Source organism: Oryza glaberrima, chromosome 8, assembly GCF_000147395.1.
Source record: "Oryza glaberrima chromosome 8, OglaRS2, whole genome shotgun sequence".
In the NCBI taxonomy this organism is placed as follows: domain Eukaryota; kingdom Viridiplantae; phylum Streptophyta; class Magnoliopsida; order Poales; family Poaceae; genus Oryza; species Oryza glaberrima.
Window position 1 is genome coordinate 14,155,237 of NC_068333.1, and position 21,597 is coordinate 14,176,833.

A 21,597-nucleotide genomic window follows, 5' to 3' on the forward strand; every position below is an offset into this window, starting at 1 on the left:
CCTTGTTTTGATTGGAAGAAACAGGTTGTTGTAAATGGACTATGCAAAGAGCACCATATGGAAAAACCGAGGACGGTTTTCCGTGAAGAAGGGGAGGATGATGTGACCATGGCTACCACGGATGTAACCATTGCTCACATCATGGATGAACAAGAAGATATTGAGATTAAGTACTCCAAGTGCTGGAATCCGATTCGGCCACCTACTACACTGCTGACTTCAAACGGCCACCGAATCTGCATACGACCTCCGTTTTCGGCCCGTGAGTACTTGATGGAAAGCTCTCGGAGCCCTCTTTCTAACAGATCTAGCCTCTTCTCTGAATTCCATCTCGTGTGGCCGGAATCACAGGAACAAGGTGCTGCGTCACCTATAATGGGCCTATGGGCTTGTAACTTCATTTGGGACCCCGGCCCAGGTGGGGCCCATGTGGGGTGCGCCCCAAGCTGGTGGAGCACGACCCTAGGCACCCCTAGGTCGTCCTCCCACCCCTATATATAGCTAGTTACCCCTTCAGGGTTTCTCGGGTTTTTGATAGATTGAAGTTTAGCCATTGCTACTTGCTTGCAGCGCGCGTGTCGGCTAGACCGTCCGTCTGCTTGTTCTTCGGAACCCCAACTTATCATTAGTATTTAACTCCTATTTGCAAATCAGATTGCTTTTATCTTGTTCTTGCTTGTTTCTTCGATTTGCTTGCAGGAATAAGGTTGATTTGCACCGGCAAGATCAACAACCCATGGAGAGGTGTACCGATCGCTAAGGCGCAACGCAACGTCTTGTACGGTTGTAGTCGGGTCGTCAACGTTTCTTCCAAATCGTAGTTATCATCAACTCACCGAAAGATCGGGCCAAGAACAGCCTTGAGTGTCGAGAGGAACTCAGGGTTCATCACGGCTCCACCGTTTCAACCTCGCCGCCGTCGCCGTCCGTTGCCGTCCGCCGTCGTCCGTGTCCTCGGTGAGTTCGCCGCGTCGCTCGCTACCCGTTGGTGCCCTCCGTTTGCGCCGCCGCGCCGTCGTTCGCCGGTGAGCGTGAGAGGCCGAGCCGCCGCCGGTGATGACGTCATCGCTGACGTCAGCGCCGCGTCACCCGTAGACCCGCGGTAGACCGATTAGATCTCGGCCGTTCGTTTTGGATTAGGTTAGATCTCGGCCGTCCGTTCCGTACACCGTCCCCGTGCTCCCGGTCCACCGTAAACCCGAGCCCGCTGACGCAATAAATCATTTTTCCTTTTCAAAAATAATTCTTTATTGCGTCATAATTCAATTAAAATCTATATAAATGATTTAATCCGATTTAATCTTTAAAAATTCATAACTAATTCATCTTAGCTCGTATTTAGTTGGTTCAAGTCTCTAAATTTTTATAAAATTGAGATCTACATGTTAAAAATATCCACATGTACTATTCATGATTGTTTATGTGCTGTTTTAGTGATTTTGCTCTTTTATGCGTAGATTCTGACATTCCTAGAGAGTCCGAGTTTACTGGAGAAGACTTTGAAGAGTTCCAAAGCCAGCAAGGCAAGTCACACAGATCCCGAACAACCCTTTGAGCATGTTGATCCCATTTAAAGCTATTGTTACTATTCAACTATTGCATTTATTTTTGAATGTCATTGGGTGGGAATAACCTATTGCCTTTGTTATAGCCTTTTGATATTGATTACCTATTCTTTGTCGTTTGGTTAATAATTGGATTAGCTAGAACATTATATGGTTTTAGCTAAATTGCTTAGGATGCTTAGCCTTGTTTAGAGACATTAGCTCATATAAATGGGATAACTTATGATTCACTATTATTTAATGATGGCTTAATGATAGCTCACGATGGTTAATCGTGATTGGATAATTAATTAATTTGTCAACTAAAACTAATAATGGTGGGTTGTGAGCACATGGTTTTGATGGTCGTGCTCATGACAATTAAGGACCGGTTCACGATTTTCGGTTGTGAAACATTAACCGTGCCAACCACAAGCCAGCGTGGGCGACGGCTTTACTTTTTGTATAGTATGGTTCATTGTAGAGCACCAGACTGTGAAGTGGCGGAAATAAACCCACGGGGGTCGCTGGGGAGTCCATGCCTTGTTTATAAGGGGGTGATTTTGATCTAGGAACGTGCACTGCTTTGAATTGTGTTATGCGAAGGGTATTGTCACAATCTCTATTCGGGTACTTGTTATGTATCGCGACGCATGGTTGATATGATGTTGAGGTTGTGTCTTGTGGGTACAGTGGTACACCTCTGGCCAGAGTAAAACTATTCGAATAGCCGTGCCCGCGGTTATGGGCGGGTCTAACAATGTCTTTCGTGATTAGTTTCACACCTCTCACCGTAATAAATGATGTTATAATTGGTAACAACTTGTTTAGCTCCTGGTTTGGAATGGTATATTCCTGGTTTGGAGATAGAACTGTGCAGCCGGGATTGATTGTTCAGGATGGTTGGGCCTATGCAACGGGTATGTTGTATAGCGATGGATTAATATTGATTAATTAAATACTTTACCCTTTTTCTTAAATTCTGAAGTATTTATTAAATGCTATTTATGCAAATGAGACAATATTATGCCATCCTTTGTTATCCCTTGCACTAGCATATTTGCTGCGTGGCTTGCTGAGTATGTCATATACTCACCTTGCAATCATTCATCAGAGGAGGAGTTCTACAGTGATGCTGAAGGTGTGGAGGATTAGGCGTAGTCCTGGTCAAGCTGCTTGTGGAATGGAGTCGCCTGCGCCGTTTATCTTATTTTCCGCTGCTTAGAACTTTATTGTTTGAGAGGAACTATCTACCTCTGTAATGACTTTATATTCGCTTATTAATTAGAGTATTAATTGCACTCTATTATCGATTTGTTATTGTGTGCCTTGGCTGATTCCTGGACGAGGGTTTACACACATGTAAGCGTTTGGAATTTTGGATAGAAATTCCGGGCGTGACAAGTTGGTATCAGAGCCTCCTTGACCCTAGGTTATGCTAAATGGTTACCTATAGAAGCCCTCTAAAAATATTGGAAAAGTAGAACTGTTCTCCTCTCTTTCTCTTTTAATTAAATCAAGCTAATAGCACATGCACTTTATAGTCCCTTTAATTGTTCTCATTCAAAATTTATTTATTATTCCTGTGTTGTTAGTACTGTACAGCTATTACTGTACTAATGGCCCATTTACCAGCAAAAGTTTTATAACATTATCTTATGCAATCATGTTGCAACATAACTTAGCATGTTGATTTTATAACTCTCTTTTATTTTATTTCTTTTGAAACCTGTTATTCAAAAGTGCAAAACTTGTGATCATATTTTCAACTGTTTCAACTTATCTTGCAAGATTGGTTTACTTTATTTATTTACCTTTTACTTTGGTTTTCTAACTTTATTCAAATTAATCCAAAAACTTGTGCTATTAATTGGATAAATGTCTTAACTCCCTCCTTTCACTTGTCTTTAGATGCCGCGCTTCAAGCCTAAGTACTTGTTCGGTACTGAGGGATTTGTCCAGGAGTTGCGTACGATGTCCTTCGCCATAGGATTCGAGACTGCCCCTTTGTATGCCCATATTCCTCATGATCGTGATGGAGAGAAGTGCCGTGTCAAGGTCACCTTGAACAGTAATCGTGAAGACATCCCATCGGTGATGTTCGAGGCTGGAGGGGGAAACTACATTCATGCTTGTTAGGAGGTGGCAAGGATCGCCATAGGAGAGCTCCGCGAACGCTACAATGATCAGTTGGCCGACACTGAGTATCGCTACCATCCTCGCCAACCCCAGGGAAGTGACCGTGGCAGCTACCGTGAACCTGCAGGGATTGAGAACGATGCTACCACAAGGCATTTGGTTGAGATGCTGTGGGCCATGGATGAGTCCCGCGCTGAAGTCGTGATAGCTGCTCAAGATCGCGAAGACTGGAATTGCGGTAAGATCTGCAAGCTGGAGGACAAGGTGGATTGTTTGGAAAAGGAACTAGCCGCATTGAAGGGAGAAGCACCACCACAAAAGGCCAGGGTTCGTCTTACCGCAAGGAAGAGAGCTCTATTTGTCCCTCGTTACCAGTTGGCGCCTAAGGTTCGTGTGGTGGAAAAAGAAGCTGCCTCAGCCCCAGTGGATCCTCCGGTCGTTAACGTAAGTGATGATGATGGAGAAGAATCGAAGCGCACCCATTCAAAGGTTGAGTGGGGAGCTACTCAACATGATGGGGACGAGCCGAACGAACCTTTAATCAACTCCGATGCCCGGAAGACCTAGAACGCCTTGTTAAGTCGTTGCCTTAGATCGTTGTGTTAGTTTGCTTGTTTAAGTTTGGTTGTGTGTGTGGGTCTTGCATGTGGTTTACATCATTGGTGGGATGTAAATGCATGCGTTTGTTTGCTTTCGAGTGTTAGGAGGTTGGTGAGTTAAGTGGTGTGAGAGTCTTCAGATATATGTAATAATGAAACTCAGTTAAGACCAATAAAAGTCAAGTTAGTAAAAATTAATTCCAAGTCCTAAGTAGTTTTTCCCCCTTGTTTCTCTCTTCTTGTGCTCCTGTCTATGCCAGATGGTGCTTACTCGCAGCAATGGGAATGGCCCCAACAATAACAACAACAACAACAACAACAACAACAATGGAGAGAATCCCACGCTTGCCCAAGTCCTGGCTCAACAGGCACAACTCATGAACATGATGATGCAGCAACTCTAGAACCAGCAGAACCAGGGGAACAACCATGCACCTCCCCAGAACAAGTTAGCAGAATTTCTTCGTGTGAGGCCGCCCACTTTTTCTAGCACTACCAATCCAGTTGAGGCTGGGGATTAGCTGCATGCCATAGAAAAGAAGTTGGACCTGCTTCAGTGCACTGATCAAGAAAAAGTCTCCTTTGCTTCACATCAGATGCATGGCCCTGCCTCTGAGTGGTGAGATCACTTCCGTCTCAATAGGACCACTGCGGAACCAATCACTTGGCTTGAGTTCACTACTGCTTTCAGGAAGACTCACGTACCCGCGGGAGTGGTGTCTCTCAAGAAGGAGTTCAGGGCGCTCACTCAGGGATCTCGCTCCGCCACTGAATACTTGCATGAATTCAATCGTCTGGCTCGCTATGCTCCGGAAGATGTGCGCACTGATGAAGAGCGTCAAGAGAAGTTCTTGGAAGGACTGAATGATGAGCTCTCTTACCCATTAATGACTGGGGATTATCATGATTTCCAGAAGTTGGTGGATAAGGCCATTCGTCAGGAGGATAAGTACAACCGAATGGAACAGAAGAAACGCAAAATTGCTCACTTCAAAGCTCAGCAGAGGAATAGTCAAAGGCCGCGTCTTGCTATGGGACCTCAGGCAGTGTCACAGGGAGGATCTTCGTCGGTTGCTCGCCCGCAGCGTCAGTTCTTCAATAACAATTCTGGCAACAACAACCGCAACCAAGCTCCACGTCCTGTTGCAACTCCAACCCAGCACCAGCCTGTCAAGAGGGAGCAAGGAAACAAGCCAGGAGTGTGCTTTAACTGTGGGGAACCAGGTCATTATTCTGACAAGTGTCCAAAGCCCCGACGCGTGAAGGTTGTCCCTGCACAGAACAACTCCACCGCACCAGCGTCAAAGGCTCGTGTCAATCATGTTGCTGCTGCAGAAGCCCAAGGTGCTCCAGATGTGATTTTGGGTACGTTCCCTGTTAACTCAGTTCCTGCAACAGTGCTTTTCGATTCTGGTGCTACACATTCATTTTTGTCTATGAGTTTTGCGGGAAATCATGGGATGGAGATAGAAGATCTTAGACGTCCTTTGATGGTTAGTACCCCGAGTAACCAAGCACTCTCATCACAACGTAGCCCCTCTGTCAGAATAGAGATTAAAGGTGTACCATTTCTGGCCAACCTTATTTTGTTAGAATCCAAAGACCTTGATGTCATACTAGGGATGGACTAGTTAGCCAGATATAAAGGTGTGATAGACTGTGCCAATAGAAAAGTAACTCTCACCAGCATTGACAGTCAAGTTGTAACTGTTCACGCATTGCCTTCTGAGCCTTTAAGGTCAAGTTTGAATCAAATAACTTTGGAAGAGATTCCCATAGTACGGGACTACCCGGATGTGTTCTCGGATGATTTACCTGGCATGCCGCCTAAAAGAGATATAGAATTCAAAATAGATCTGGTACCAGGAACAACTCCGATCCATAAGAGACCTTATAGAATGGCAACCAATGAATTAGCAGAGGTCAAGAGGCAAGTAGATGATTTGCTTCAGAAAGGGTACATTAGACCAAGTTCGTCTCCATGGGGAGCTCCAGTCATTTTTGTGGAGAAGAAAGATCATACCCAGAGGATGTGTGTGGATTATCGTGCACTAAATGATGTGACCATTAAGAGTAAGTACCCGCTGCCTAGAATTGATGATTTGTTTAATCAGCTTAAAGGAGCCACCGTTTTCTCCAAGATCGATCTTCGATCAGGGTATCACCAGTTGAGGATTAAAGAGGAAGATATACCTAAGACGGCTTTTACCACTCGATATGGGTTGTTTGAATGTACTGTTATGTCTTTTGGACTTACCAATGCCCCCGCTTTCTTCATGAACTTGATGAATAAGGTGTTTATGGAATACCTGGACAAGTTCGTGGTGGTCTTTATTGATGACATTCTTATCTACTCCCGAACCAAAGAAGAGCATGAAGAATACCTTCGCCTTGCACTAGAGAAGCTACGAGAACATCAACTGTATGCCAAGTTTAGCAAATGTGAATTTTGGTTGTCTGAAGTAAAGTTCCTTAGACACGTCATCTCAACTAGAGGAGTTGCCGTTGATCTTAGTAATGTGGAATCCGTAACCAACTGAAAACAACCGAAGATAGTTTCAGAGATTCGTAGTTTCCTGGGTCTTGCAGGCTATTACCGGAGGTTCATAGAGAACTTTTCCAAGATTGCTAAGCCCTTGACACGACTGCTTCAGAAAGATGTGAAGTACAAGTGGTCAGAAGAATGTGAGCAGAGTTTTCAAGAGTTGAAAAGTCGCTTAATATCAGCACCCATTTTGATTTTGCCTGATCCAAAGAAGGGTTTCCAAGTGTATTGCGATGCATCTAAGCTTGGGTTAGGTTGTGTTCTGATGCAAGATGTGAAGGTGGTTGCCTATGCATCTCGTCAGTTACGTCCGCATGAGAAGAACTACCCTACTCATGATCTTGAGTTAGCTGCAGTGGTTCATGCCTTGAAGATTTGGCGTCACTATCTCTTTGGTACTCGTACGGAGGTGTACACGGATCACAAGAGTTGAAGTATATCTTTACCCAGCCAGATCTGAACATGAGACAGCGGAGATGGTTGGAACTGATTAAGGATTATGACATGGGAATTCATTATCACCCAGGAAAGGCTAATGTTGTAGCAGATGCTCTCAGCAGGAAAGGCTATTGCAATGCTACGGAAGGACGACAGTTGCCGTGGGAATTATGCAAGGAATTTGAAAGACTGAATCTGGGAATCGTCAGTAGTGGTTTTGTTGCAGCTTTAGAGGCGATGCCCACTCTCATTGACCAGGTTAGAGAAGCTCAAATCAATGGTCTTGATATTCAAGAGATTAAGAAGAACATGAGAAGAGGAAAGGCTATTGGATATTTGGAAGATGAGCAAGGAACCGTATGGTTGGGCGAGAGAATTTGTGTCCAAGAGAACATGGAGTTGAAAGATGCAATCTTGAAGGAAGCTCATGACACCTTATACTCCATTCACCCTGGTAGTACCAAGATGTACCAAGATCTCAAGGAGAAATTTTGGTAGGCAAGTATGAAGCGTGAGATAGCAGAGTATGTAGCTGTGTGTGATGTTTGTCAGCGAGTCAAGGCAGAACATCAGAAACCCACAGGTTTGCTGCAGCCATTAAAGATACCAGAATGGAAGTGGGAGGAAATAGGGATGGATTTCATCACTGGTCTACCCAGAACATCATCGGGCCATGACTCTATTTGGGTGATAGTCGACAGACTTACCAAAGTGGCTCATTTCATCCCTGTGAGGACAACATATTCCGGAAGTCGTTTGGCGGAATTGTATATGGCAAGGATTGTGTGTTTGCACGGTGTGCCTAAGAAAATAGTATCCGATCGAGGTAGCCAGTTTACTTCAAAGTTTTGGAAGAAGCTTCAGGAAGAGATGGGTTCCAAGCTAAACTTCAGTACCGCTTATCATCCGCAGACAGACGGACAAACTGAAAGGGTAAATCAGATTTTGGAAGACATGCTGAGAGCTTGTGCTTTAGACTTCGGTGGAAGTTGGGATAAGAATCTGCCTTACGCGGAATTCTCGTACAACAACAGTTATCAAGCTAGTCTCCAAATGGCTCCTTATGAAGCACTGTATGGTCAGAAGTGCCGCACTCCGCTGTTGTGGGATCAAACGGGAGAACGTCAGGTTTTCGGGACTGATATTCTGAGGGAAGCAGAAGAGAAGGTAAAGATCATTCAAGAGAGGTTGCGTATAGCTCAGTCTCGTCATAAGAGTTATGCTGACAATCGCCGCAGGGATTTAAGTTTTGAGGAAGGAGATCATGTGTACCTTCGTGTCACGCCTCTTCGGGGAGTTCATCATTTTCACACCAAAGGAAAATTGGCACCGCGTTTTGTGGGACCTTATAAGATTGTCAGTAGAAGAGGTGAGGTTGCCTATCAGTTGGAGTTACCTCAATCCTTGGCAGGTGTTCATAATGTGTTCCATGTGTCACAGTTGAAAAAGTGTTTAAGGGTACCCACTGAAGAAGCTAATCTTGAGCAGATTGAAATCCAAGAGGATCTGACGTATGTTGAGAAACCAATCCGTATCCTGGAGACAGATGAGAGAAGAACCAGGAATCGTGTTATCCGTTTCTGTAAGGTCCAATGGAGTAATCACTCGGAAGAAGAAGCTACCTGGGAACGAGAAGATGAATTAAAGTTAGCTCATCCGCATCTTTTCGCCAGCTCTTCCGAATCTCGAGGACGAGATTCTGTTTAAGGGGGGTAGGTTTGTCACATCCTAAAAATCCTAAATTTATAAATTGTGGTTTAAATGGAATTATTAGAAATGATTTTCAAAGCCTAGAAAAGAAGATTTAATTTTAAATAATAAATTCCAATATAAAAGTGGGCTAGATAAAATTTTATTAAATACTTCTCTTGATTCTATAGTTCCTAGATTTTTCTGGGATTTATTTGAGCCAAGGAAGTATTTTTAATAAATGGAATTGCATTTCATGAATAATTTAAAAAGAAAAAGGTTTTAAAATCTTCCTTTTAGCTTTGGGCCGAAAGGCCCAAAGCCCCTCTCTCTCTCTCCGTGGCCTGCTAGCGCCCAGCCCAGTCAGCCGTCGAGCCGAGCCGCCGCTCGCCTCTCTCTCTCCCACTGACAGGTGGGGCCCACCTGTCAGGGTCGTCGTCCACTTCGCGCTGCCACAGCCGTGCCCTAGTCGCGCGCAAGCCGCCGCCGCCTCCTTCCAAACTCGCCCGTGTCTTTCCCGATCCGGTCAAATCAATAGAGGGGAAATGATCCCCGGGATCCCCTCTTTCTTTTCTCTTTTGGAATCTCTCGCTAATTTTGTTTGGAAATCGGTGTATTCGAGTTCGATTCGGATCGATCTCTCTCCTCTAACCCTAAACCTTCCATCGCCGCCGCCGCCCGCCGTGGGCCTCAATCGCCGCCCACTAGCCCCTATAAAAGGACTCCCGGGACATCCTCTCTCCGCCGCCACCCTCACCGTAGCTCGCCGCCGCTCGTAGTGCCCTAGCCACTAGAGCCCGAGCGCCGCCGCCGCCGAAGGGAGTTCAGCCATGCGCCATTGTCGCTACGGTCGTTGCCGTCGCTCGGGAAGGCCACCGTTGGGATCGCCAGGTCGTCGCCATCCTCGTCCCGTCTTCCATTTCCGCCGAAGATCGTTAGAGCATCGCCGTCGTTGTCGACCCGAACGCCTCCGCCGTTTCAACCTCGCCGCCGTCGCCGTCCGTTGCCGTCCGCCGTCGTCCGTGTCCTCGGTGAGTTCGCCGCGTCGCTCGCTACCCGTTGGTGCCCTCCGTTTGCGCCGCCGCGCCATCGTTCGCCGGCAAGCGTGAGTGGCCGAGCCGCCGCCGGTGGTGACGTCATCGCTGACGTCAGCGCCGCATCACCCGTAGACCCGCGGTAGACCGATTAGATCTCGGCCGTTCGTTTTGGATTAGGTTAGATCTCGGCCGTCCGTTCCGTAGACCGTCCCTGTGCTCCCGGTCCACCGTAAACCCAAGCCCGCTGACACAATAAATCCTTTTTCCTTTTCAAAAATAATTCTTTATTGCGTCATAACTGAATTAAAATCTATATAAATGATTTAATCTGATTTAATATTTAAAAATTCATAACTAATTCATATTAGCTCGGATTTAGTTGGTTCATGTCTCTAAATTTTTCTAAAATTGAGATCTACTTGTTAAAAGTATCCACATGTACTGTTCATGATTGTTTATGTGCTGTTTTGGTGATTTTACTCTTTTATGCTTAGATTCCGACATTCCCGGAGTGTCCGAGTTTACAGGAGAAGACTTTGAAGAGTTCCAAGGCCAGCAAGGCAAGTCACACATATCCCGAACTACCCTTTGAGCATGTTGATCTCATTTGAAGCTATTGTTTCTATTCAACTATTGCATTTATTTTTGAATGTCATTGGGTGGGAATAACCTATTGCCTTTGTTATAGCCTTTTGATATTGATTACCTATTCTTTGTCGTTTGGTTAATAATTGGATTAGCTAGAACATTATATGGTTTTAGCTAAAGTGCTTAGGATGCTTAGCCTTGTTTAAAGACATTAGCTCATATAAATGGGATAACTTATGATTCACTATTATTTAATGATGGCTTAATGATAGCTCACGATGGTTAATCGTGATTGGATAATTAATTAATTTGTCAACTAAAACTGATAATGGTGGGTTGTGAGCACATGGTTTTGATGGTCGTGCTCATGACAATTAAGGACCGGTTCACGATTTTCGGTTGTGAAACATTAACCGTGCCAACCACAAGCCAGCGTGGGCAATGGCTTTACTTTTTGTATAGTATGGTTCATTGTAGAGCACCAGACTGTGAAGTGGCGAAGATAAGCCCATGGGGGTCGCTGGGGAGCCCATGCCTTGTTTATAAGAGGGTGATTATGATCCAGGTACGGTGCACTGCTTTGAATTGTGTTATGCGAAGGGTATTGTCACGATCTCTATTCGGGTATTTGTTATGTATCGCGACGCATGGTTGACGTGATGTTGAAGTTGTGTCTTGTGGGTACAATGGTACACCTCTAGCCAGAGTAAAACTATTCGAATAGCCGTGCCCGCGGTTATTGGTGGGTCTAATAATGTCTTTCGTGATTAGTTTCACACCTCTCACCGTAATAAATGATGTTGTAATTGGTAATAACTTGTTTAGCTCCTGGTTTGGAATGGTATATTCCTGGTTTGGAGATAGAACTGTGCAGCCGGGATTGGTTGTTCAGGATGGTTGGGCCTATGCAACGGGTATGTTATATAGCGATGGATTAATATTGATTAATTAAATACTTTACTGTTTTTCTTAAATTCTGAAGTATTTATTAAATGCTATTTATGCAAATGAGACAATATTATGCCATCCTTTGTTATCCCTTGCACTTGCATATTTGCTGCGTGGCTTGCTGAGTATGTCATATACTCACCTTGCAATCATTCATCAGAGGAGGAGTTCTACAGTGATGCTGAAGGTGTGGAGGATTAGGCGTAGTCCTGGTCAAGCTGCTTGTGGAATGGAGTCGCCTGCGCCGTTTATCTTATTTTCCGCTGCTCAGAACCTTATTGTTTGAGAGGAATTATCTACCTCCGTAATGACTTTATATTCGCTTATTAATTAGAGTATGAATTGCACTCTATTATCGATTTGTTATTGTGTGCCTCGGCTGATTCCTGGACGAGAGTTTACACACATGTAAGCGTTTGGAATTTTGGATAGAAATTCCGGGCGAGACAGATAAAAATTGGACGCTGATTAAATTCGTATTAAAATAGGGAATTGGTTGGTTATATAATCAATTGTGATAATATATCATACTGTCTATCTAACAACCGGATATTTATATTTAATATGGGAACTCGTAAAAAGTACTCAATTAGGATATGTAGATATGTACATATATAGATAACATATACAGATGAACAAATTAATTAATTAAATGGTGCTTCAACAAAAAAAAATAGGCTTACCGCATGGACCATCCATCATGTAGTTACGTTTTGTACAGCTTCATCGCATTCTGGATCATTGTTTCGTTGGGGAATATAATTAATCTTGTCGATCACTGTAATCAGGTCTAGCAAAGTTGACGTTAAAGAGGGCCATGGCAATATATTGTGTTTTGATTAATTAAGGCTAATCGAACAGGCTAGGATATTTTATAATTCTTCTCACCGCAAGAGTTGGTCTGGGATTTTCAATCTACAGAACCATCTGTCCAATGATTTTTCAGTTTTACTCCCGTAGCAAATATACAATGTCTGAAATATTGCATTGATTTAAATCTAATTGACGTGTCGAAAATATTATATTATGTAAAGAAAATTATGAAAGGAAAAAAATAAGATGACAATTATCTTGGTTTTGAAGAAATCACGAATGAAAAAATATTTACAGATCCAACTTGCCGTCAATGGGATATCAATCTACAAAACCATCTGTCCAATGTAGAAAATATTATATTATCGAAAGAAAATTGTGAAAGGAACGAAAATAAGATGAGAATTACCTTGGTTTTGAAGAAATCGCGAAAGAAAAAATATTTACTGATACAAATTGCCGTCAATGGGAGATTAGAATAGATGGCAGCTGGAGGCTGGCTTCCGTTCTCAATGCCTGCAGAAATCGCGAGAGAAAAATACCGATCCAACTTGCCATTGGTGGATGATTAGATTCGACGGCGTCACGGTGACTGCAGCCGATCGGCTATGTAAAGTTAAGATACTGTACGTAGATGCAAATCTAAATTACGTTGACTTTAAAAGGTGGTCCCACCATGATGTTAAACATATTGATCTACGGTAGTGATAATATGATTGATTTAATCAACGGTTAGATCTTTTTGGTAATAGGAGAGCTCGTAGAAAGTGTCCGATTAGTATAGGTATAGAGGTATAGATAGATAGATACCAGCAAACCTCGATAGATGCAGAAGGGAACAAATAACTCTGTTTTTTTAAAGGTTATCCAACACGAAACTTTTATGTAGGATATCATTTCATCAAATAACGAAAGATAGAATACGAGATAATCCTAGTGAGTACAGACAATAAAGACACAAATGCTAAGACGAATTTTACCGTTGAACACTCCCACTTTGTGATTTGAGCTGCTGATTACCATACAGGTCATTCTCTTTAGAAAAGAAAAAACACTCTCAAAATAATGTAGTTATTTATTGCTGGGCCCAACGCCTACTACTTTATTATTTGCGAGCTACTAAATAAGAGAAAATGTTTGAAAAATATCATCAAATTACCCCTAAAGTCCTCAATGCTACTCGTGTACAGCGGCAGTGAGAGAGCGCGGCTGCCAGCGGCGTGACGACACGTTCATCGATCCAAGGGCAGGGGAGCACGCACACAGAAGGTCCTACCAGTTGGAACTCCGATCGCAGGCCAGCGGAGAGGGGAGAGCTTCAGTGGACTCCTAGGGTAGTGCTATCGGGCGAGATCGGTCTTGGTGCTGTTTGGTTGGAGATTGCAAACGTAAACGGTAAGGACATCAGATAGCACTGTGATTGTAATCAGATTACGGTAAACTTAGATTTTGTTTGGTTCTCACACGTGGGTCGAGGGGAGCGGCGGAGGCGACGCTTGATTCTTTCTCGTGTTGCCTCTCCGTATCGTTAACGCTTATCGCTCCTGATCGAGCGGTATCACCTCTGAACTGGGCCTGTAATGGGTTCCATGGTATCCAATTACGGAGCGTCTCAAACAAACAACGGGAACCGGATCTGTTTGCGCTGGAATCGGGTGCGGGCTGAATTTTACCGAACCAAACAGCACCAAGGTTGCTACTGATGCACAGGACGCCGACAGACGTGCAATAGCTAGGTGCACGAGAACTTGAAGTTGTACAATCACACATGAGTCGACTAGGAAGCTCATGTTCACTAGCACGGATGGCGACAATGGCGACGTCATGGACACGACGAGGCTTGTGGACACAGCGCCAATGCTTCATACCCACGCGGCACAAAAATGATGCTAAGACCGTCAAGGGTGAGCACGTAGAGGGTGACCGTCAAGGAGGCAGCTCGATCTGCAGCGAGGGAAAAGAGATGGGAGAACTCACACCCGAGGATTTTAATATCTTATACTCCCTCCATCCCTAAATATTTGACGTCGTTGATTTTTTTAAACATGTTTGACCGTTCATCTTATTTAAAAAAAATTAAGTAATTATTAAATTTTTTCCTATCATTTGATTCATTATTAAATATATTTTTATATATACATATAGTTTTACATATTTCACAAAAGTTTTTTAAATAAGACGAATGGTCAAACATGTTTAAAAAAATCAATAGCGTCAAATATTTAGGGATAGAGAGAGTATTATTCTTTTCTATTATTGGACCAAACTGAAAATTTTAATAATGATAAACACGGTGTCCAGTACTAAATAATTTAATAGTGTGTTCATTGAGTTGACACGGCATTTGGTGCCTCTGCATGTGTACTGCATCTGATGTCGTGCATTTGTTTGATACTACACATCCTGCTATGTGATATGTGTGAGTGCCCATCTATATTTTCTTGGGTTTCTTGTCGCCAGTAAAAATTTAGTCATGATAAGTGATAGTGTTACCTCGATACAATAAATGGCATAATATTTATACTTTAATAGGCTTGAGTCTCATCATCGTTATATGTGTCTTTGCTAATGTATTAACCATTATCCTCCACTTAATTTCTATGGGTCATGGTAATATATTTTATCAGTTTTTAAGGAATTAGTTTAATTTTTATTTTAAATTTGTGTGAAAATCATTATACCTATATTCAGATGACCATAACCTCTTTATTGGAAGGAATGTGCATGTATGTATAGAATTTTTTTTCTCAAGTACATTAGCAATTAATAGCTAGAAATAATACATTTTGAATATATCCTGAATAGCGCAATCTTAACTAATGAATCGTAGTTAAAAGGATGAGGGTTTTTTCCCTTTCTTTCTTTCTTTCCATTCTAGTAGCTTCATCTCCGGAAGTCTTTAGAACGTGTTCTTTTACCATATATATAATCCAACGGTCCAAGATTTGTTTACTCTTTTTATAGTCTTGTAGTACATCCAACGGCTAATATTTATCAAATGATGTGACTGATTATCTTTCCACTTTTCACTAGGTAACATATGTGTATGTGGGAGGACGATATATATTGATGTATCGCTAGTCCTTCAGTGGCTGAGATCGATCAGTTACATTAGTGTAGTCTACTCTACCAGCCATAGAGATTAGAACCCTTATCCGCGCGCCTTCAACTTTTTAATTCTTTTGCATGTAGATAGGTAATGTAATGAATGGCCGAGCGTTGTTTGGTCTCACCCAGAGGACAGGGCGGCGTGGAGCTTACCAGCCCTGTGAACCTATGAGAGCACCCACAATGGTAGAGTAAGGTGCTCTCTATAAAACATGTACATCTCAGCAATAGACTAGATTAATAGTAAACCACTTCAATAGTATGTCTATATGGATATCTATAGCTCTCTAATCTATTGGCTCGTTTTCCTCTATAGACTATCTCCAAATTAGTAGATAGCTTTGCTCTCTCTCTTTATTTAATTTCTTTCAAGTAGAAAAATATGCTGACATATAACTCTTATAGAGAGCCTATAAATAACCATTGCGGATGCCCTGACCGTGACGGACATTTCTAGGATTAGGATACATAGGGAACACAAGCCCATGTTCCTGAGAACTTCACTGTGTGTTAAGCATGGTCACCCTCGCGAAGAGATGGTCTCCTTCCACAGGACTTGATCATCTTGGTCGCATCATATATCGAGATTTGGAGCAGCGGCTTCTCAAGATGTGCTTCTGTTTTCCGTCCTGCATGATGGCCTAGTAAGATACAGTGATGTTGTGTGGGCCACTAATTAACGAGAGCTCCGCAAGCATACCAATCCTACTTCGACGAGTTAAGGTGTGCTTCCTGGTGAATCCTGCTTTGAAAGGGCGATGTAAAATATCACGATAAAATAAGTGTTTAGGAATCAGCGCCCACGTTGGAGCATTCCTGATGGATACGTACAATCTTGAGGCCTTGGGGCAGAGTAAATGTGTATATGTAGACGCGACCTAAACAATTCGTAGTTTATTTAGGTGGTTTCTATAATTAAAAAAAATAATAAATAGCTATTAATATATTGGGGCCACAATATTTATGCACACGTGTACATGGTGATAAGGATACTCAATGTCTCTGCACCTAAGAGAACAAATGACATTTTTAACAAAAGGAAGATGATCCTATTCAGTGTCCTGAGTTTATACAGTACGAAACTTTATGTAGGACATCACTTCGTCAAGCTAAACATGAGACAACTCTTGTACAGACGGACAATGAAAACAAGAGCATGCCAAACGCTAACGCTGAAATCACATGCCTAATTAGTATAGGCTGAAAATATATGCTACGGAGTACATGGAGAGAGCATCAGCCACAGAACACTAGGAGCTAACCGAGCCTAATGACTTCATCCATACGGCCCAAAATATTACTACCTCCATATTTTAATGTACGACGCCATTGACTTTTTATTCAACGTTTAACCATTCGTCTTATTCAAAAATTTATGTAACTATTATTTATTTTATTGTGACTTTATTCAACATCAAATGTTCTTTAAGCATGACATAAATATTTTCATATTTACACAAAAAAATTGAATAAAACGAATGGTCAAACTTGGTCAAAAAAAATCAACGGCGTCATATATTAAAATACGGAGGGGGTATATTGTTACCTTCAAAGAACATTCTATATATCACCATAATCTCTTTTGAGTTTGTGAGGCCCTGGAATTTCCAAGCCCGAACCTGGCTAGCCAATCTATGCATACTACAACATGTTAGGCCTGACCACCCATGACAGATTGAGCGAACAACGCAACAGAAAAAGAATGTCAAATAGGCAAAAAAACAAATACAGATCGATATATAGGTGATGAGGATCAGGCCAGGCAAAAGCTTCTCATGCCCCAACGCAGCAAAGCCATTCCCATCAAGGGCACACATCCAGGTAGCTCTATCTTCCAGTATATACATACTATGCTGCTGTCTCTGCCAGCTAGATGAGCAGCCAACGCAACCCACTCAAGAAGATGAAGTGGATCAGCAGTAATGTCCCTCAATGCAGTTGGCGCAGTATGCTTTGTACACGCATGACCTGCGTGTGCTCCCAAAGATGATGTCTGAAGTATACCCAAATGAGTGATGGAATGACGCTCGGTAAGTGAATGCCGTGCAGCTGTCTCAAGGCCTCTCCTGATGCCTGCAATACCTAACTTGTGATGGCTACCAGGCATGATGGAGGATAGCTAGTATTTTCTTTTATTTTCACTCACTGTTGCTGAATGAGATAAGTTGGTGTGCACTGTGCTAGGATTTTGGTGTTCGTTTAGTTTTCATGGGAAGGAGTTTCATACGTTATGAAGCCCCACAGGCTCATGCTCCATATATATAGGGAGATCAACAATTACTTTTTGGGCCAGAGGAACATTTTTTTTTTAAAAAAAATCCTTCTTTAATCTAATTTAAAAAATAAACCATCTCAATACTTTTAGGCCACTCCGTATCCATCACTGTCATAGCAACACAATCCCTACTAGAAAATCGTTTTTTAGTGAATGCCCACAAGTTTTGTGACGGTCTACTAAAACCAATCACGGAAAAGTCACTTCGTGACAGGGAAGAGCACACCCACTACCAGAGAATGGTTTTTTGGTGACTGCCCCTCACCATCACCAAAAGCCCAAAGGCTGTCACAAAAAGGTTTGGTGACAGCATGCAGTCACGAAATTTCTGTCACCTTTGATTGGTCACGAAATCTAGTATTTCGTGAGGGCAAGCTGTCACCAGGCGTTTAGTGACTGGTTAGCAGTCACAAAAATGGCTATCCCACCAATTCATCAATTTTGGCTATTTTCCTGACGAAGAAGCATTAGCCGTTGGGAAATCCTTTTGTGAAGGTAGTAGCAGTCACAAAACATCATTTCTCTGACTGAATTTAGCTGTCAGGAAATACCTTTTGTGATTGGGTTGGCCGTCACGAAACAGGTATACACACAAGCCAAGAATTATTATAATAGTTAATTTAACATCTAAATATCAAGCAACTAGAGATGATGAAATGTTCACAGGTTACAAAGAATCACACTGTCCACATGCAAAGTTTTCACAAAAGCATAATATACCATTGAACATCCATGTCTTTATTTCACATAACACACAACAATATACTAACTTATGCACTAAATAAAATTCTACATAAGCACTTAACGACTAGTAGTCCAATGCTTCAAGTCACAAATCAAATATGGTGTCGTTACAAGGAAGCCGTTCTTCGATCCAATCATTAGACGTATCACTTGAAAGAAAAAAAAATGTCTTCTATGCTTTTTCATCAAAAAGACCAATCAACAATAATCTGCAAAAAAATGATGCCATACAACAGGGAATCAGTATATTACATGATGAAGCAAAATTGTTTAGCATGAAAACAGGAGAAGGGTGAATCGAGTTGAACTACAGAAGATTAGTGAGAAAGACTAGTTTAGTAAGAGTTAATATATGTGGGCATCACTTGAAGTTTATAGCAAACTAAAGTTGAGTTTTTGTCCAGTATCAGAATTGAATAGCTCAAAATACAAAGGGACATGATTGCTTGGCAAGTATGATTATTTCATGGTCACTATCAAAATCCTACATGTCAACTTTGGAGATTCTACTGGGGTTTTTGCCTTAATAATTTCATGATGTGAAGCAAAACAACAATAAGCTATAAGCTAGAAGAAAACCTGAATGCCTGTTGGTGGAACAAGAGATCTGGTTTGGAATTAATCACCACAATCCATTATTGATTTTGTCTAGCATGCACGCAATCCCAGCAACTCCCCTGCACATGCCATTTCTGAAACAAACTGCTCACCTGCTTACGCAAAAAGCAAGTTACCTGCCATTTGAGTTTAAAGGCAAAACAAATTTTACATAATCACATTTACTAATGTTCATGTGGTTGCCAGTTTGAACATCAATCCTGTTCAGCCTTCTGAGAAAGAAGCACCTTCCACATGCCCCTATGTTCAAGAATATCAGGATGTTCAGACTTTCAGAGACCAAGATGTGACATAATGAAGGTTTAAGGCAAGATGAACACAATAGAACTTTACCTCACATATAGACTTTTATAGGGAAAGCTAAATTATCCCTCCAGAATGATGATATAAAAAAATAATAGCAGATTGTAAACACAACTCTGCATCTTCTCCTAACAAATCATACAATACAATGAAATGTTTAAGAAATATCTTCAATTCTTAGCTAGATGGGTACCTGGTGGATATTTTACACAATGCCGCTGGTCCTTTTCCAATAGACTAAAGCTTCATATTCCTAGATAATGCAACATAGAAAGAACTCAGAAACCTAACAACATTTGTGCAGACTGACCATTTTATCTTAGAAAGGATTGACTTTAAGTAAAGCAATATTCGTAGAACTTCAAAAGAATGCATGATGACAGTGATGACAAAAATGGCATACCTTATGCACTTGGCACAATTAAGATTATTTCTGAACCATATCAGGTTGCTAACTGCATGAAAAAATTACTACAGTAAGATGAGCCAGGGTGAACATTATACAAGACCGTTTTTCCTAAACCAGTAATTGATTACCTCAATTAATATACCCATCTCAACAGTGTCATCACAAAAAGGCTTCTTGAATCTATAATATTCTGCAACTGTGGTACATATCAGTAGTGTGAGCATGTAATAAATAAAATTTGGGACTATATATGTAAGGCTTGTAGTCATTTTCATCAAACTCCTAAGAAGCCGGACTTAGAATCCCAACAAAATCTAGGCATTTTCATTCAAAAGTTAGATGATTTATCCGGTCTACGTCGATATGAAAGAAGCAACTTGAATTATTATTGTATTAAACAATAAATGAAAAGCCAATTCATCTATATAAGCAGTGCATTAACAAATTTCAGTTAAAAGGGTACACACACGCATCATGCAATTTATAAAATGTCTCGCTGCCGTAAGGAATCAGCAGGCTGGTCTACATAAATGGAAAGGTCAACAAAACAATATAATCCATTATTATCTCACAAATTGTCTTGATAGCTTCATTTGGTAACATTTCACTGAACTTTTGCCTCCATTTAATAAATACCAGAAAATTACTGGTCTGCAATTATCAGGAATCAATCTAACTAAAATTTATCTGCATTGGCAATTCATCGAACACCTATAGGTCATCTTGGATGTCTAGAAAAAAACAGAGGGGAAGCATTACTATAGGGAGATTGATGAGGGGATTGGAGAGCACCAGGAGAAGGGAGGTCGCTGGAGGAGAGAGCGGCGTGGTGCAAGTGCAACTCACTTCGAGGAGAACAACGGCGGCACACCCCATCGTGACGAGAGCAGCAGCGGCGCCCCTGGTACCGAGGAGTGCAGGGGCAGCGCGAGCAGGGTTGAGGGGTGCACGGGGGCTCAACCGGCGGGACGACAGGCGACGTCGACGAGCGGCGGGGCTGCACGACCGGCGACGTCGACGAGCGGCGCCGCCGCCGAGATCGCCTTTTCTCTAGGGCAAGAGGGGAACGAGCAGAGCGGTTGATGGATTTGGTTCACACTTCACAGGGCCTCACGTTCACTTGGCCCAGTTAAAAAACAAATCCAGAGCATAGGGCATAGGTGACGGCCTGATTTTCCCCATCACCAAACAATTAATTTTGGTGACTGTTGTCGGAAGCACTCCGAACCCCTTAGTATATTTGAAGGAAGAACAGCTAAACACAATTCTTCCATCGAACATATTAAGACATTCGACGCTTCGAGAGAAAGATATGTGAGACATTGTTGGGTCCTTAGTCTGCCAGTCAACTTCAGCCTAAGATGTGCCCGTCAAACCACTCGAGGGCGGTGACCAGATGTGTTACACATTCAGGAGACTTGACAAAAATGGCTAAAGATCTACAACATCTCAAATATCTTTAACTCATACTCATGTTTAATATGTCCCTAACAAAAGGAACACACTAAACACTTTTATCCAAGCACATGATATCTCAACATAGAGAGTTCTAAGTTCTAAGTTTTAAGTTAGGTTTATACAACATAAGCTTAGATACATATGGCCGATTGACCGAATAGTTAGGTTCACGGAAGCATTTACTACCCAAAAGATCTTTCATGCAACCGACTAGGATAGACCCTAGTAAGAACCATCCTGGAAGAAAGAAACATCCCCAACGAAATCCTCCTCCTCAGGAGTGATCTCACCTGCAACCAACTCTAAACATGCAACAAAACAACAGTACGAGCAAGAGTCAGT

The 21,597-nt window shown here is 42.2% G+C and overlaps 1 long non-coding RNA gene across 5 annotated transcripts; it reads right to left on the minus strand.

The window, feature by feature from the left end:
* Nucleotides 1–18,392: 18,392 nt before the first annotated feature.
* Nucleotides 18,393–20,920, minus strand: LOC127781458 (uncharacterized). Of its 5 annotated transcripts, none has more exons than XR_008019001.1 (7): nt 20,644–20,920; nt 19,926–19,993; nt 19,792–19,843; nt 19,582–19,641; nt 19,419–19,516; nt 19,047–19,325; nt 18,393–18,676 (listed from the first exon to the last, which is right to left on the minus strand). It is a non-coding gene; the product is annotated as an uncharacterized LOC127781458 (long non-coding RNA). The 5 variants fall into 5 exon arrangements; XR_008019002.1 differs by having other exon boundaries at nt 20,590–20,920; XR_008019000.1 differs by having other exon boundaries at nt 19,419–19,456; nt 19,926–20,920.
* Between the last annotated feature and the right edge of the window lie 677 nt (nt 20,921–21,597).